The following is a 15,947-nucleotide window of genomic DNA, read 5'->3' on the forward strand; positions in this document are numbered from 1 at the left end:
CTCTTCAGATCTTTATGAGTTTACGCATAGGTAAATTGACTTCATGTGGTACAGCCTCCGGCTCCATTAGGCTCCACCTCCCTGTGACCACATCTGTAAACAACATGATGGCTCCCAGCCATTTTCATACAATTTCTATTAATTGCAGATTTAGCAACAGAATTCCAGAAAGCCACAAAACAGTTGGTGCAATATCATCTGGGGGCCCACTCCATATTTTCAAAACGCACCAGGATTTTTGATGTTCCCTGAGGTACCAATGCTATTTCTACCTTGCCTGGATGCCAGTGCAGCTAGTCACACACTTTACAGGGACATCGCGCTGATAAGGAGCAGAGACATCCAGAGAGAGGTTCCCCTGCACCGGCTACTTCAGAGGAGCGGTGAAGAAAGCCAGGGGAAAGGACTGACACCTGGTACCCCACAAAGGGCAGGCTTTTAGGCAGAGGCACCATGAGATGTGCTGAGCTGGTCAGGTCTCCGCAGGCACCGGCCACCACCTGTGAGGTGCTGTGCCAAGGGGAGCACTGCAGTGGGCTCAGCGGGCTGTTCTCTCTCTCTGCCTAATTTTTTCCTGTTTTCACACAGACAGTCTGTCTCCTTTATCCAACAAATCTATCATTTCTAGTAAAAGCAGAAGCATGAAGAATTTATCGTGAGAAATGCTCGGGTCAGTTATTGGAAAACTCCTACCAAAAATAAGGACATGAAACAGCAAAGAGGGAAAGAGCACTTGGGGGACGGGTTTTTAAAGGGACTAAGGACCCAACTCCCACCAAAAGAAAATGGGAATGAGGAGCCCAGGCACTTCTGAAAGAACTCTGCCCCTAGTTTTCAGCTGCATAAAGTAAAACGCCCTGTGGTAGTAGCCTGGGTAGGGCACTGCATCTGAAAGCACCATAACTCGGTGTCCTTTGATAGCTGAGGATTTTGCAAAAGGCTAATCCTACTCCCTCAAACATAAACATTGTTCCTCCCTTTAATATGTGTATCCAAAACTAAGATCAGGCAGAGTACACATGAAAGCCAGTCAAGAATTTGCAGAGGCTACTGCTGTCTGTGTGGGTGCGGTGGGAGCTTTAAGCCAAAGAGAGTCTGGGTTGGAGTACATCATAAAAAAAAAAGAAAAGGAAGGAAAAAGCTGAGAGCAACTGCAGCTCAGTGAACAGGCACAGGCAACAGAATAAGATTCAGCTAAAAACCCAAAACTCTTGAAAAAGCGTAAAAGTTTCATCAGATGGTGCACTTTCATGAAGTGCAGAATAGTTAAAAAATAATAATGATAAAAAAAAGCAAGAATAAACACGCATTTTATGGTGTACTTTTGCTTTTAACTGTAAAACAGAACTTCCGATCTGTCTTCTGCTCTGACACATTTCGAGAACGAGCAAATAAAAGGAGAAAAACGGAAGTCAAAATGAGAAAGAAGGCTGACTTCAGCCTGCAAACTGAGCACTACAAGAGACGGATGTGGTGTGGGCATGAAGTCAAATTGCAGCAGAATAATGAGACAGGATTTTCTTCTGGAAATAAACACTGAAGAAAAAAGTGCAGTTTCTCAAAAAAAAAAAAAAAAAGAAAAGGAAAGAAACGGTACTGAACAGCTACAGGAATGCCTGAAATGAGACATCCCTGTACAAGAAACATAAAAACCCTAACAGCTTTTTATATATTTATAAAGAAAGTGACAGAAAGGCTAACCAGGAAAGTCCCAGTGTTACTTAGGGAATATTCACACAGCTCCTATTAGCTGTTGTTTTCCCACACTACAGTCTTCAGGGGAATTAACACATTTCCAATTGAGAGAAAGGAAAAAAAGACAGTTCGTTTATCTGAGGAAGTGTACCCATCTTATCACGGTATCTGAGTAGATCAAAGTCCCATGACACCCCCACCCAGTACTGGCACCAAAAAATGTGGACCACCCAAAGAAACTCTTCATTCCCTCATGTAAATTAAAAGGTAAATAAATGTTCATGGCATCACACCTTTAGCAATGTTTTGCTGCAGTGCTGACACAGTGGCAATGAACCTGATTTAGGGTGATACTCTCATGAGCAGAAGGAAATAATGGGCTGTACAGCCAAGCCTGAGTCCACACCCCCTGCTCAAACCTGTATGGCATACTGCGCTAAGAACTAGGCAGTAATGCTTAAAATACCTACTCCTGCTTGTCCCTGCGCTTTTCAATCTGCTCGTATGGATTGTGCCTTGTTTGACATCTTTCAGCTGAAAAGGATTCCCTAACTTTTTATTTTCCACATACCATTCGTATGTGGCTCTGTGTGCGTGTGTGCACACATATATAAAAACAAGGCCTTCACAATTGTCTGGATTTTCAAGGGATCCTAGGAGTGTCAAAGTCAATTTTTAAAATGCCATCTCAGCTTTTCAATCACATGAGAACTGCCTAAAATGCGACTCAGCCTTTAACTCTATCTCCATAAAAAATCTCCAAGTAAACTCCATTTTAAATTAATAATAATAATAATAATAATAATAAAGCCCATGGGCTGACCTGCACGACATGACAAAACCAAGTTTGGTTTATTCAATTACCTGCTCGTTTGAGAGATTAAAGCAGTTATCAACGCTGTAACACAGATTCATAATGAACAGCACGCAGGGAGGTTGGACTATACTGACTGTACCTGGAAGGCACACTCCAACTCCTAGTATTTGATGTTACTCCAACTAAATAGGAATAGCAATAGTTAATTAACTTCTCTGATTCTCTGAAATCTGCAAACCCAGGGATTAAATCTGTAAAGTGCTAGGCATCTTTTGCTCCGAGTGTAGCCAGGATGGAGTCCCAGAAGACCATTAGGTAAATTTGAAGTAATCTTACATAATTAATGGAAAAATCCTGTGACTTTTGGACAGCAGGTGGGTTTATGAAAAGAATCTCATAACACCACCAGAAGCCAGTTGAGAGATTACAAGTGCCATAATCTGCTCTAACAGTCCTTTAACTCCCGTGTGCTGAAATTCTAACCAGGGAATGAGATGGAGGTACGTCTTTATGTCTTTTAAATTGTCATTTGATTAAAGGTAAGCAGCTGCATCATCTGATACAATACAGTGCTCACGCTGGGAAGTCACGAATGTAAACCGTGCTCTATTAAACCAGTTAGAAGCTGTTAAAATGGAGAGTGCTGCTGGCACACCTTTTAGAGCAAATGCTAAAATATTCATCATGTGGGCACCTTAAATGAGTCATTTTAAAAAAGATTTATTTTTCAATCTTTCTATAAACAAGAATAAATCAAAACAATTCAGTCTTTCACCCCACTGAGACAAACTAAGTGCAAATGCTGTTTCAAAGTTAATTGGCTCTGAAATATTTAAGTCTGGGGAAAATAATTTTGAATGACAGAACTTTAGCAAAGCATCTATATTTATTTCTATATCCATCATATTCCTTTACATTTGTAGCTCATGAAGCATAAAAATATTTTTAATAGGTTAGCGCAACTACATGCAAATGCTAGAAAATGTGTTATTCCTCATATAAAATCAGGTTAATATTTGTCCTTATTCTATTGCAGAAATAAAATGCAGAGATATGAACAAAAGTGAAATGTAAATGGTGTAAGTGTGGCTGGTGACAAAAATTAAAGCTTTGATCTACCGCAGTTGAAATGGCTTTATTGAGGCTATGCTCGTGCGTGCTATAGGAACCAAGTAGCACTGTATAAACTCATCTACTACTTTTGAAGCAACTTTTCTAGTGCTGTTTGCAATTGTTGGTCTCAACTGAAGTCAAATATTGATCTGAACCATGTAAAATATAACGAATGTGCTTCAAATAAGGTACTGGTTATGTGGGAGAGGGCAGCCGGGGTGCCATTTGGTTCCTGAGCGTGCCACCACCCCAGCAGCACGTTGCTCTGGGAGGAGAGCACTCAGCTCTCGCCTGTGCCGAGGGGTCCCCGAGACCCATCATGGGCATCCAAAAGGTCAAGCTGCCACGTCGGGCCCCCAACACAAAGCCCCCGCTCCCCCTGACCGCGCAGACCTGCAGCTGGCAAGCTCAACCGTGGGGGTCGGCTGGCAGCGGCCAGCCCGTGGAGAGCAATTTGCGGGGCTGTAATATGTGCATTGAGTGCTCCAAACACCCAGAGAGCACCCTGGATTCTTTGTTTGCTTAATAAGAGCAGACAGTGAATGGCAGAGAAAATAAGGATAATTCTGCTGATATCTTTCTCTAAATTCTGTCACCTGCATTGCAATGAGCTGCAGACGTTCGTGGCAGCTCTTCCGGACAGCCCGGGATTGTGCCTGTCTGCTCTGTCTCTGGTGGCGGAGACAGGTTTCTTGCCTTCCTCCTTATGCTAATTAGAAGCATGCATGCTCTGCTGACCAGACTATGATTGAATACAAATTCTGCCTACATCCCTTCTATCAATCCCTGCGTGCTCTCTTTCTCTCCCTTTTCCCTTCCATCCCCAGTCACAAGATGCTTCAGGCAAAAGGCAAGAGCATTGTAATAAAATGACATCTCCAAACAGAGAGCTTTTTTTTTCCAAGGCCCCTGGCTATCTCGGTTTCATTACATTTCTCAGGAGGGGGCATCACTCCCTGACAACTAACATCTGGCCCAAGAGACCTCCTAATTTAAAACAACAAACTAATTATTGTCACCTACTCTTTCCTGTAGCTTTTATCTTTATTTATTTTTTCCTGGAAGAAATATGTCAGCATATTTTTCATTTGAACTACTAATGCTCTGGGTTTTTTCCCCCTTAAGTATGCTTAACTTTCTTCTAAGGGGAGGAAATCCATATTTTATCAATCAGTTTCAATTACCTACTGTATTTCACTCCACAGTGCTGAATTATGAGTTGGAAGAATGTCTTGATTAAAGACCTTACCAACATCTAGATATCAGAGTAACCAATCTTTCTGCCCGTGTGACATGTTATACAGAACACTGGGAACTGACATTATGTTAGATTTTCGTTATTATGATTTCTTTTTAAAGTTCGAGCTATCGGTCTCTTTGTTACAGCATTGATAAAAGCAATAAGGAGCTAGAGGCATTTATTTAAAAAGTGATTTTTTTTTTTATTATTTTTCAGAGTATTGTAGGAGATACCATGCCAATTTAATATCTACATGGCTGTTTTCTACTGGAATAAACACTACATTCATGACTTTGACATGAGAAGTTGTAACCCTTGTCTTGCCACCAATTTTCTTTGCCTCTATGCTAAGTTATTTACCAAAATTGGCTCTCCAGCTTTCCCATCTTTAAACTGAGGTTCACAGTACTAAACTTACTGGATGCAGTGTCCCTTAGTACTTAAAAACCTGAAAAGATTTAGAAAAAAATGAGCATGTTATTACTGCTAGAGACAAATTCCATTATTGTATATAGTAAATATTGACCAAGATTTACCATATAGCTACAGCTGAGAAGTTGCTACTTACATTTGTTTCTAGGGTTTGATGGGGAAAGATCAATGTAATCAGAATATAATAATAGAAAATGAAATCAAGGCTCGATTTAAGCTAATGCAAAATTTTAATTGATAACCATACTGTCAGGATTTTATTTTTGATCTGGCATAGAGCCATGATCCCATGCCGAATCAATTTCTAGAATGCCATGGACACAGAAGCAGCTCCCATTGCTTGGTTGTTCGGTATATATTATCTACACATAAAATTTCCCAAATAATTTGGCAGCTTGGGTGTTCATTCCTGAGAAGTCATCCATCCCACCCACAAAACACTGCAAGGACACAGCTCTGGATCACCCTGAGAAAAATACTGTAACCAAAATCCAAAAATATTCCAGTTAAGGGAAAAAAAAAATCAACAAAGGTTCTTTGCCATTTAATCTAAGGATAACTACCATCAACACGAGTTTTAGAAGAAAGAAATAATTATTCTCCGTGACAATAAAACACTAACTTGATCTCACAAAAATGAACAGCTGAGCAAAAGAACAGGGAAATTAGAAGAAAATTAAACCTTAGGCTTCTGAACTTAGTGGGAAAATAAAAGTGGGATTGATCCAGTCTTTTCTGCTCCTGACTACTGTCACCAGAACAGCTATTGATCAGCTCCACAGCTATGGCTCTGCATAAACTAGTGTAGGCTAAGGAAAGGCAACGCCAGCAAGTCACCAGCAGTGTTCGTTAGGGCTGATTTATTTATTTATGGTCACATACCAGAGCTCCTGCCCTTTGATGCAGACCAGAGCTGCTTCTATAAGCAAATGCTTAAAGGCAGACAGAACTAGTAAATACCCAGCCTCAGCCTGCTCGGGCTACGTGAAGGCTGAAGGCAGGCTGCAGACTGCGAAGAAAGCTGCTGGACTTCACCTCGCACACTAATTCGGTACCGCAGAGCAGGCTCCTGTCTGATCTGTTTCTACAGTTGAGAACAGGAGGTTTTTGGCAGAAGGAGAAAATGTTTTGAAAGATATCCATAATCTAGATAATAAAATTAAATAAATAAATAAATCATTTTGTTTGCCTCCATATTTCCACTACAGAGAAGATAATGAAAGAGCCATGACTAAATTCTCTCTTTAAACCACCTAGTTTATTGAAGGTGAGCAGGCTCCTTGCCTGGTGCTCTGCAGGAGAACAATAAAGGGCTCATTGAAGTTTAAACTGGATGTAGAAGTCTTTAAAATTATTAATATTATTCTTCTTTATGAAGAGCAATTTTATCAGCACATCTTTATTCTAATATCAGGAGATATTACCTCAGGTGATTTCACATTCCTCAGTGAGGTTGTTTGCAGGTCCCACACACCGACGGCGCGGGGCTGAATTACCTGCTGCAGCCAGACTGCCACGCCGTGTTTCTGCATTTCTGCATCCCTTCAGCAGAACACACTCTGCAAAGGAGCCAGCATGGGGGCAAAAAACCTTGGCAGATCACTCCATCAATCACACGGGGGTCGGGCTGAGGGGTGGTTTACAGCAAAATGAGTTTTGGATATGATGGGGGAGATAAAGAATGTTATTTTAGGCCCAAGAACTTCAGATGCAGGGAATTCAACAGGAATCTGGGGCTGACCACATGCAAGCCAGATGGCAATAATTAAGCCAAGGCTTTCAGGCTCCCTTTGACTTCCATTTAGTGCAGCTGGATGGAATACCAGTTAATACCAGATAACAAAGGGCAGGCAATGCCTCTCTGTTCACTGTCTCCCCACCTTTCATTGTAGAGAGTGGATTTTAGCACGGGTAGACCTAAGAGTTAATGTGACCTTATTTATTGTAATACGGTAGTGAGGACCTTCCTTGCTCTAAGTACCTTAGACACCCAGAAAGTCTCTGCCCCAAGCTGCAGTTCACACACCTCCCTTTTCTATCACCTAGTTATGTAGTGACAAGGGCATAACACTCCCGTATCGTCCTCATGCAGCTCCATGCAGACCTTGGATCCCAGGGAAAGGCAGCCCTGTGCTCACGTCAGGGAACGATCCAGCATTTTAGGGCATGCTCAAATTCAGATGCTGCTGGATATGGTTTCTAAATACCCCAGGGACTATTTAGGACAAGCAAACCAGATTTCCCTCATGCATATTTGAAGTCTAAGTTGAACTGAAAGGCAAAGTGAAAAAAGACATAATGCAGTTGTTTACTTAAGATGTACAAGTGCAGGAAGTTACTTTATCATGTCCTAGATGGTGACATTGAATTCCCCCGAGTTCTCAGCATGTTTGCCTTGCCTTTGGTCTGTGTGATTTGGATATAAGCTAGTTGTCATTTATAACACATCCAGTTATCTGGCACACACCAAAATGATCTTTGACTTTTTTTTCCCTCAGGGGGTTTGCTTTTGGCTCCTGACAGCATGACCTTGAGAGCAGTCCCAACTAATACATTTAAAATACTTAGTGGCATAAGTTTAAATGGATCCTGACTATAACTCTTGCAACAGTACAATTATGCATCTACTGCCGTTTCTTCTTGAAGGAGAATTGTAACGTGGCTGTTACTGATCAAATAGCTCTGAGCTTTGAAATACACTGAAATTCATGTTGTTTATTCTATGCACATAGCTTAAACATTAAGGGACAGACAACATGAATAATATTGGAAAGAAATAAAACCAGAAGATGTATCCCAATCAGAGCAGTCATACTCAAATCTAGGAGATGCCATTAAGAAAATTCAGTAAGAACTGTGTTGCTGCTCATTTTCACTTGAAAGGTGCATGGATACTGGAACTATGAGAAGTCCTATGATGCAGAGAGGAAGGTAGAAATAACTGCTGAATATTCAAATAACCCCATGTACCCTTTATCTGTCATTTCCTGAGGCCAGATCCCACAAGGTACTTAGCAACCACTCTTTTGGATGACATGTACACCCCACTTTCAAGCTTTATTAAATAGCTCTGAATAGAAAACATAAAACATAGCAATTAATTACCTATTTAATGAACATGGTTATCAGTAAATATGGTGTGAAAGCATCATTAAGTGGCACCCTTATTTCTGCATATGTTTTAAAAGGAGGTGAGAAACACTAGCTGGCATTTGAGAATAGTGTTACTTCCAGATTTATGTAGTCTAGGCAAGAAATAGACCACAGAGAAATGCAAAGAGGATGCAACAGCAAGAAAAATGAGGAAAAAAAAATCCATAACATGGAAATCTTTACCATTTCCTACAGCTCTTCAATTCTCAAACTTTCGGTTGACTACCATTCGCTAAGTAAGTCCACACAATTCCTATCAGATACTATATAATAAGGTGTTATAGAATATATGTTTTATAGAGTATGTGCTTTAGGAAAAAAATAAAAATAAAAATGGTTAAGAACCAGTGAGGAAGACAGGAAATTACAATATACATTACCTATATCCTAAGGCTTTTCTGTGTGGGTTTAAGATGTTTTCCACACATATTTACAACATCCACAAGAGGACTTAGTGCATGCTAGGAGACCAGAGAAGAGGGAAATACTACAGCATCAGGGGGCCATCAGCCTACAAGGGGAATGGAGACAGCAGATGGACAGAGCAAAATGCTATCCCAGGATGAGGAGCTGTTTTAGTGGTCTCCCTGCAGACAGGCTAGGCAAGAAAGAGGGATTTCTGTCACATCACCTTAGCTAACAACCAGACCATTTATGCCTCACCAATTCAAAATTATCAACCTTCCCTTTCCTCTCACAATCCCTCACACGAGCAACCTTCACTCTCAGGATTAACCCCTCCTACCTCAAGAAGTGCTCACTCGGTACAAGTCTCTGCATGGTGGGATCCTGTGTCACAGAGAAATTCTTCCCACCATTTCACACACAGGCTCCAATGTGCTCCTGTGACAGGACACTGCCCGTTTGGGAGCAAGGCAGCTCATCCCACTAAAATGATTTGTGATAAGCATCCCATAGCATGTTTAAACAACCTCCTCTCATTCTCTAACAAGCTTCTAAAAATAACCTCTTGAGATTGACACATGGGGAAATTATTTTGAACTGTAGCTGATGTGGAAAAATCAGTATTTGAAATTGTGTCATTCAAGAGATTATGGCTATTTAGGTATTAGTTTTTACTAGCATAAAGGTACCTTAAAGTAAAAGGTAGGAACGTGACTGAAAAATAAGCCAAGTTACGGATTCAGAGCAACCTGAAAATGTGGGTTACTTAAACCTCTATTTCTTCTGAAAGTTTGATCTTAAGGAAGTTTTATACTTCTTGTCTAAGAATATAATGGTTGTCAGCAGCAGGAGAATGTACATATCATCTTCTGAATATCCCTGGTACCATAGACCTGAGTGCCTGTAAGCTGTCCCCATCTGCCTCTTCTCTTCTTTTCTTCCTCCCTTCACTGCATCTTTTCTCTTCCTGAAACTCTGATATTTGGAATCTACGATAATTACTAGAGTCCTGGCTGAAAATAGTGACAGAGACTTTTCTTCCTCTTTGCTACAGCCAGAGAACCAAAGGAGAATGGGGTTCTTCACTCCATGCCCTGCCCTCTCTTTCCCCACCTCCAGTCCCTGCACTGCCCTTATAAATGCCCCGTTCACACAGGTAATTCAGCACAATGAATTTCCAAAATATTTTTGACCTGGTACTGAAATGTGCTTCCCCAACTGTCTTCTTGTGCTAACCCCCCATCACACCTTTGCTAAATTTCTAGATGTATATATTTTTTTGCTTTCTCCCATTTCGCCCTTTCAAATATAACATCCTTATGCAACCCCCTTCTTTGCAGCAGTCAGTTCTGGTATGAAATGATTCGCCTGAGAGATTGTTCTGCTGTTCAGTGCCACCTGCCCTTGAATCTCCACCTCATGCTCTACATGCTCTGAAATGATCTAAACATCTTTTAAACCAACCTATGAGAATAAAATAATGAAAAGGAGGTAGAAACAAGACCTGTCAGGCACACAATTCACCCCACCTGGCTGAAAAACACTTTCAAGAACACTAAAAATGAACTGGTGGCAGAAGCAGAATCACACCTTTCTCTGATGAAGAATGAAGGACATAGAACCAATTAGAAGCTAAAAGGAAAGAAAGCCTGCAATTACCATAAATAAGTGTAGGTTCACCCAAATCCCACATGCTTACCCATTCCCATATGTTTTCAGAGATAAAGTTTCTGCAGAGCACAATACCCATGTTTTTTTGTCACTGAGTTAGAGTTGCAAATAAGAAGCCAAATGCTGAGCTTCTTCCTTGCTATTTGCAATAGCAAATTGCAATTTGCAAAAGTTTTTTTGATAACATTTGGTGTTAATTGAACTTAAAAATGTTAATCTCCCAAATCACTGTGATCTTAAAGACACATGTAAATTATCTCAGCATGTAGGAGAGCAAAAGCTCAGATTGCATTGAACTTCTCAGGATCTAGGCCCTTTCAGTATACTGCTAAGGACATAGGGTGATTTACTGGTCTTGACGTTTTTTGCTTGTGTAAAAATTAAGAAAGCAAGCATATACTATATTGAACATACACAGATAACAGTTTTAGATGCTAGAAACAAAAATATATATTTTCTAACTAAAACTATAGCAAATTATTTTATGCTTTCAAAGGTGGACCAGATTTTCAGTTCCAGAGACTGATCTACTTCATTTATCCACAAAACGGTGGATACTTCATGGTATAGGAACTGTCCTCCTTTATGAGGTATTAGCCACGTAAGTAGATTTAACCACCATAAACACAACATGGAGAAGTCATCACTCAGTCAGGAGCAGTTTGGACTGATAATCCCAACAGCAAATGAGAGATTGGTTACCAGGAATCTCATCTATTAAGAATTAACCAAGCCTACCTACAACCCAATTAGCACAATTTCACTGCAGTGAAACAACATGGCCTGGTTAGCAGTTTGCCTATTATAATAGTTATGAAAACCAGATCATTTTCCTTTTCTGCTTGAGAGAGCAGCACACTCTCCATTTTTTGCTGATCTCTGCATAGGCTTCCATTCTAGCAGAACTTTATCCGTCTTACCTATTCCTCTCGGTCTGTCCAGCTTCATTTCACTAGCTCTTAATCATCTTCCTCATTAAATATAACATTTGCATCATCATTTGGGAGACCCACATAAATTTTTCCATATTTTTTTACACTGTTTTTCACTTGCCATTTCACGACTGCGCTCAAACGTCAACATTTATTTTCCTATACTTCACTGCAATCTTACATACTTCAGCATCTTATTACTATGTTTCTACATTCCATCTCCTCCTGTTTGGAAGACAAAAAAATACACATTTCCTACAGCCACTATTGCCTGGCTCTAAAGCTGCATATGCTAGAAAAACAATCCAAATTTAACACATATATATATGTATATAAATATGTTTAAAATAGTTTGGCTTTGCATCAGCCTAGGATGCGCCCAACCTGTAACCTCCCTGATCTACCCATAGAAACTGCTGTTTATTCTCATCCCTCACAAATCCACACGAGTACAGCTCTTGATCTAGACACACCTAATGAAACCAGATAATATTTCACTCTCTATACAGCCCTATTAATTCCTGCATGTTCAGACTAAGGTTATAGGAGTGGTCCTTTTATTTTTAAGCTTCACGGGAAAGGTTCAACGTTTTTATCATCTCTATACTGCTACGTTCACTCCAGATTGTAGGACAGGATAAGTAATAATGGCTTACTTGTTTCCAGAGATGATAAAAATAAACGAGTAAATAAATAAAAATTAAAGGTTGAAAATTAGAACCACATAAACTGCAGAAATCTAGAAATCAGATATGATTCATTCCAGCAAGATATTTTTCTTAAATTTATTCTATAAGAGGATAATATCTGAAATCATCATTAAAGTTTCTGCAGAAATCCAGATTAGATGCATTTATGCAGAGCTTGGCAGATGATCAAGCCTAAAAATCCTTTGAGATTCTGAACATTAAAGCCAGCTACAGTTTTCATAAGGGTAAAATTAAAAATATATTTTATGTTACAGATATAGTGCAGATTAAATATATTTTAAGATAAATATATTTTTAAAGATTGTAAGTGAAACTCTCTTTTTAATAGCAAAAGTGGAACAAAAGGTACTTCAAGTGCTAGAGGGCTATTCACATTGTCTTGTGAAACTGCCACATATCTACCCCCTTGAATCAGGATTATCTTCCTTCTCTTTGAGGGGATGAGAGGCAAAGGCTGCTCTTAAGGCTCTTGCAGTGTCTGGGCAATGTCAGCAGGCATTTGCAGGTATACAGAAAAGGCTCAAAGACGTGTTTAATTTAGCTGCGGAAACAAGCTGGCTGTACCCAAATTGTGACACAGGCCAAAGACACGGCAAATTGTTCAGTGCTTGGCTCATCACCTTTGGTAGGGGGGCCTTGGTACTTACATGCTGAGCCCAGTTCTACTAGCCATAATTCGTGAAGAAAGACAAAGCATAGATGATGAAGCACAAACCCAAGAGCATAACCTGTAAAAGGAAGGCTTGATTTATTCAGTCTATAAGCACATAAACACACACAGACCCACAAATATAGGATAGTTCTTCTAATAAGCACATATAGCAAGAAAATTTCAAATTAAAATTAAGATAAGGCACACATTACTTAGCGAAGGTGTGTAGTTAACCACTGGAACAATTTGCAAAGAGTCATAGTGGATCACTAGGAAGAAAAATGAAACAAAACCCGCATGTCTCACATTGTGAGCTCTAGCGCATGTTGAGGACTCCTGCCACATACAAAGCTCTAAGAGGTAGTTCAGCCATTATTTTCTCATACCATCTTATATCAGGTTGTTAGATTACATTTAGATCAGCTAACAGTACTTTTCTACAAAGAAGATGACCTGAGTGTTACTTCAGGAATTTGATAAAAGTAAGTCCACAATATCAATCAAATATTCAAATGTACTTGATCTAACACACATTAATTTTGACATAAGTAGCTTCCATTCAGATATATTAATCCTAGGACACTGTAAAATCCATATGAAGACAGTAAAATTATGCAAATCATACGATACCATCTCTAGCAGAGGGCGAAGTACAAAAAAAAAAAAAAAAAAAAAAAAGGCCACTTGAATGCTTCAACCAGACCACATATGCGGAACATGAAAAAGCACACATACTGTGCACAGGTATTTCTGTGACTTTAGCCATTATCAGATATAGTTTAAACAAAACAAACAAACAAAACAAAAAAACACTGGTGGTTTTAAGACCTTTGTATCAAAAACAACATGACCACACGCAGAAAAGAAAAGGAACAGGCTGCCTACTAAGAAAAGCTTGAATTTTACCCACTGAGAAAACAAACAAACAACTCAAGAGCTATTAAAATGATGCAGTTCTTTAACTATCCCCTAGGGCATGCTCAGATTTAATGTGGATACCTGACCTAATGTACTCTGCAGCTTTGCCAGGTTTAAATAGAGCACCTTTCTGTCTCTGTAAGATGCTGTATGGGAAGAGGTAAGTGAAGGAACCCCACTCACAAATCAGGGGCTTCTGAGGACATTAAGGTAACCAGAAAAGAAAAGCTCCATTGATTTGTCACATTGTAAGAAACTCACTCGTGTGACATATGTCACAAACATCCACTATTATGTTCCAATAAGCCAAAACACTGCTAGGAAAATACGAGGTTTTAATTGGTAGTGAAAAAAGTTTGACCCAAAGGATTAATCAGCATTTTGATGTACCTCTGAAGCTGACTCCTGAGGGTGACTACTGCATGCGCGATGTAAACGTTCTACCAAGTAGCTAGCTGAGGTACCAAACTGAACTACAACACAATCATACCAAAACCTCTCACATGTTGTATGTTAAGGCCATGCCAAAGTAATTGAGCAGGCTTTAGGAAAAAAAAGTCTCAGATTTCTGTAAGCGTGTGTAACCATTAGTTGTATAAACAATTATTCCAGTTGTGTGGGTCCACTTAATGCAAATGTACCTTCAAGAAACCAGCTAAATATGTAATTGGTCTTTTGTACATACAATTACTGTGATGTGTACACTGAAGAAGCTCTCTAAAAGACAGATAGCTAACAGAAATTATAGGAGCAAATATTGTGCAGCAGAGTTTAAAACAGAATCCCAATTTAGAAATCCAAATGCCAATATGAACGTTCAGATACAAAGCAGGTTTATAACCACAATACTCAACTTTAAAAATGGAATCCACGGTGCTATTTAAAATAAAGCAATAAAAGAGTCCTGCATTAATATTCCTTGTTGTCATTTGTATTCTGCTCATTTGTGCAGCTCCATTTCATGTTGGCTTTTTTTCCTGCACATAGACCAAGCTAATATCTTCATGGATTTGTTTATAATAACCTTTAAATCCTTTCCTTGTCATTATGCTGCATAGCTGTTCCACTGTATATACACTCTTTACTTCGGTTCATTGCCTACACATCGATTATTTCACATTTGTCTATGTTAAACACTGAACAGTATTTTCCACTTACTAGGCCAGCCATTTAAAAAGACCCAAATCTATCTGAATAAAGTCAGTTCCTTATTAGTTATACATTTAATTCTGACAGTATTAGCAAAACATCAATCAAAGTTGGTCACAGGGTTTGATATTTGTTAGAGAAGTGATCACAAAACCATCCTCCTGCTTGAATATTTTCATCTTCAGTAGTAATATTCATGAAACGGTAACGCTGAAACTGCTGACCGAGTTCTCTGTGCTGACTTTAAAAGACTCCGCGCATCCCGTGAGAAAGTGAGACTGAAGTATTCCTGGAGGTATCGAGCTACTCTGCAATGACTCTGCATGCAGCTCTTGTCCTGAGGCACTGCAAAGTGCTAGCTTTCCCCCTTTCATTCTTTAAATGCCCTGGGACAATGGCTTGTTTGTTTTGTTTTCTCCAATATTTGACTCTATCTGCAATAATTAAAATATTACTAATGGCAGAATTTTGTCCATAAGGAGATTAAAAAACCAAAAACATGTCAAAAACCTGTCAGTCTCTGGTAGCACAGCATACTAGCTCTGTGAATGCTGGGGGATGCTGGATTGACTGGTGCATGGATAAAAGTGCACATGAAGCAAATAATACAGAAATACTGTATCTGAGATGTCTGATCATGATATTAAGGTTAAATTTGCCTGCAGAAACACTTACTTTTCTAATCTTTCCATAATCCTAAAAGTGACATGAATAAAGTCTGGTCAGCTGTGTCTATTATTATTATTATTTTAAGTAAAATGAAGTAAGTTTAAGCTGCAATGCCTTCTGAAACCAATGAGGTAGTTAGCCTCGGTAGAATGCATTAACTACCACTTAAAGACCAGTCTGAACATCTCCCATCCGTTTTCACCCAGGCTTTCAGTATCTACTGGTTGGATTTCACCTTTCACTGGTAAAGTCAAGGACAATATTTTTATAGTCTTTCTTCTCTACTCCCACTTTCAGCAATATTAAATGCAAAGGGAGGGCCTATGAGAGAAACAATTTAAAGCCATCATAAGATGCTCTGAACAATCTGAATTTCTGTGGCTGGTCCACA

Source organism: Anser cygnoides, chromosome 12, assembly GCF_040182565.1.
Source record: "Anser cygnoides isolate HZ-2024a breed goose chromosome 12, Taihu_goose_T2T_genome, whole genome shotgun sequence".
Taxonomy (NCBI): Eukaryota; Metazoa; Chordata; class Aves; order Anseriformes; family Anatidae; genus Anser; species Anser cygnoides.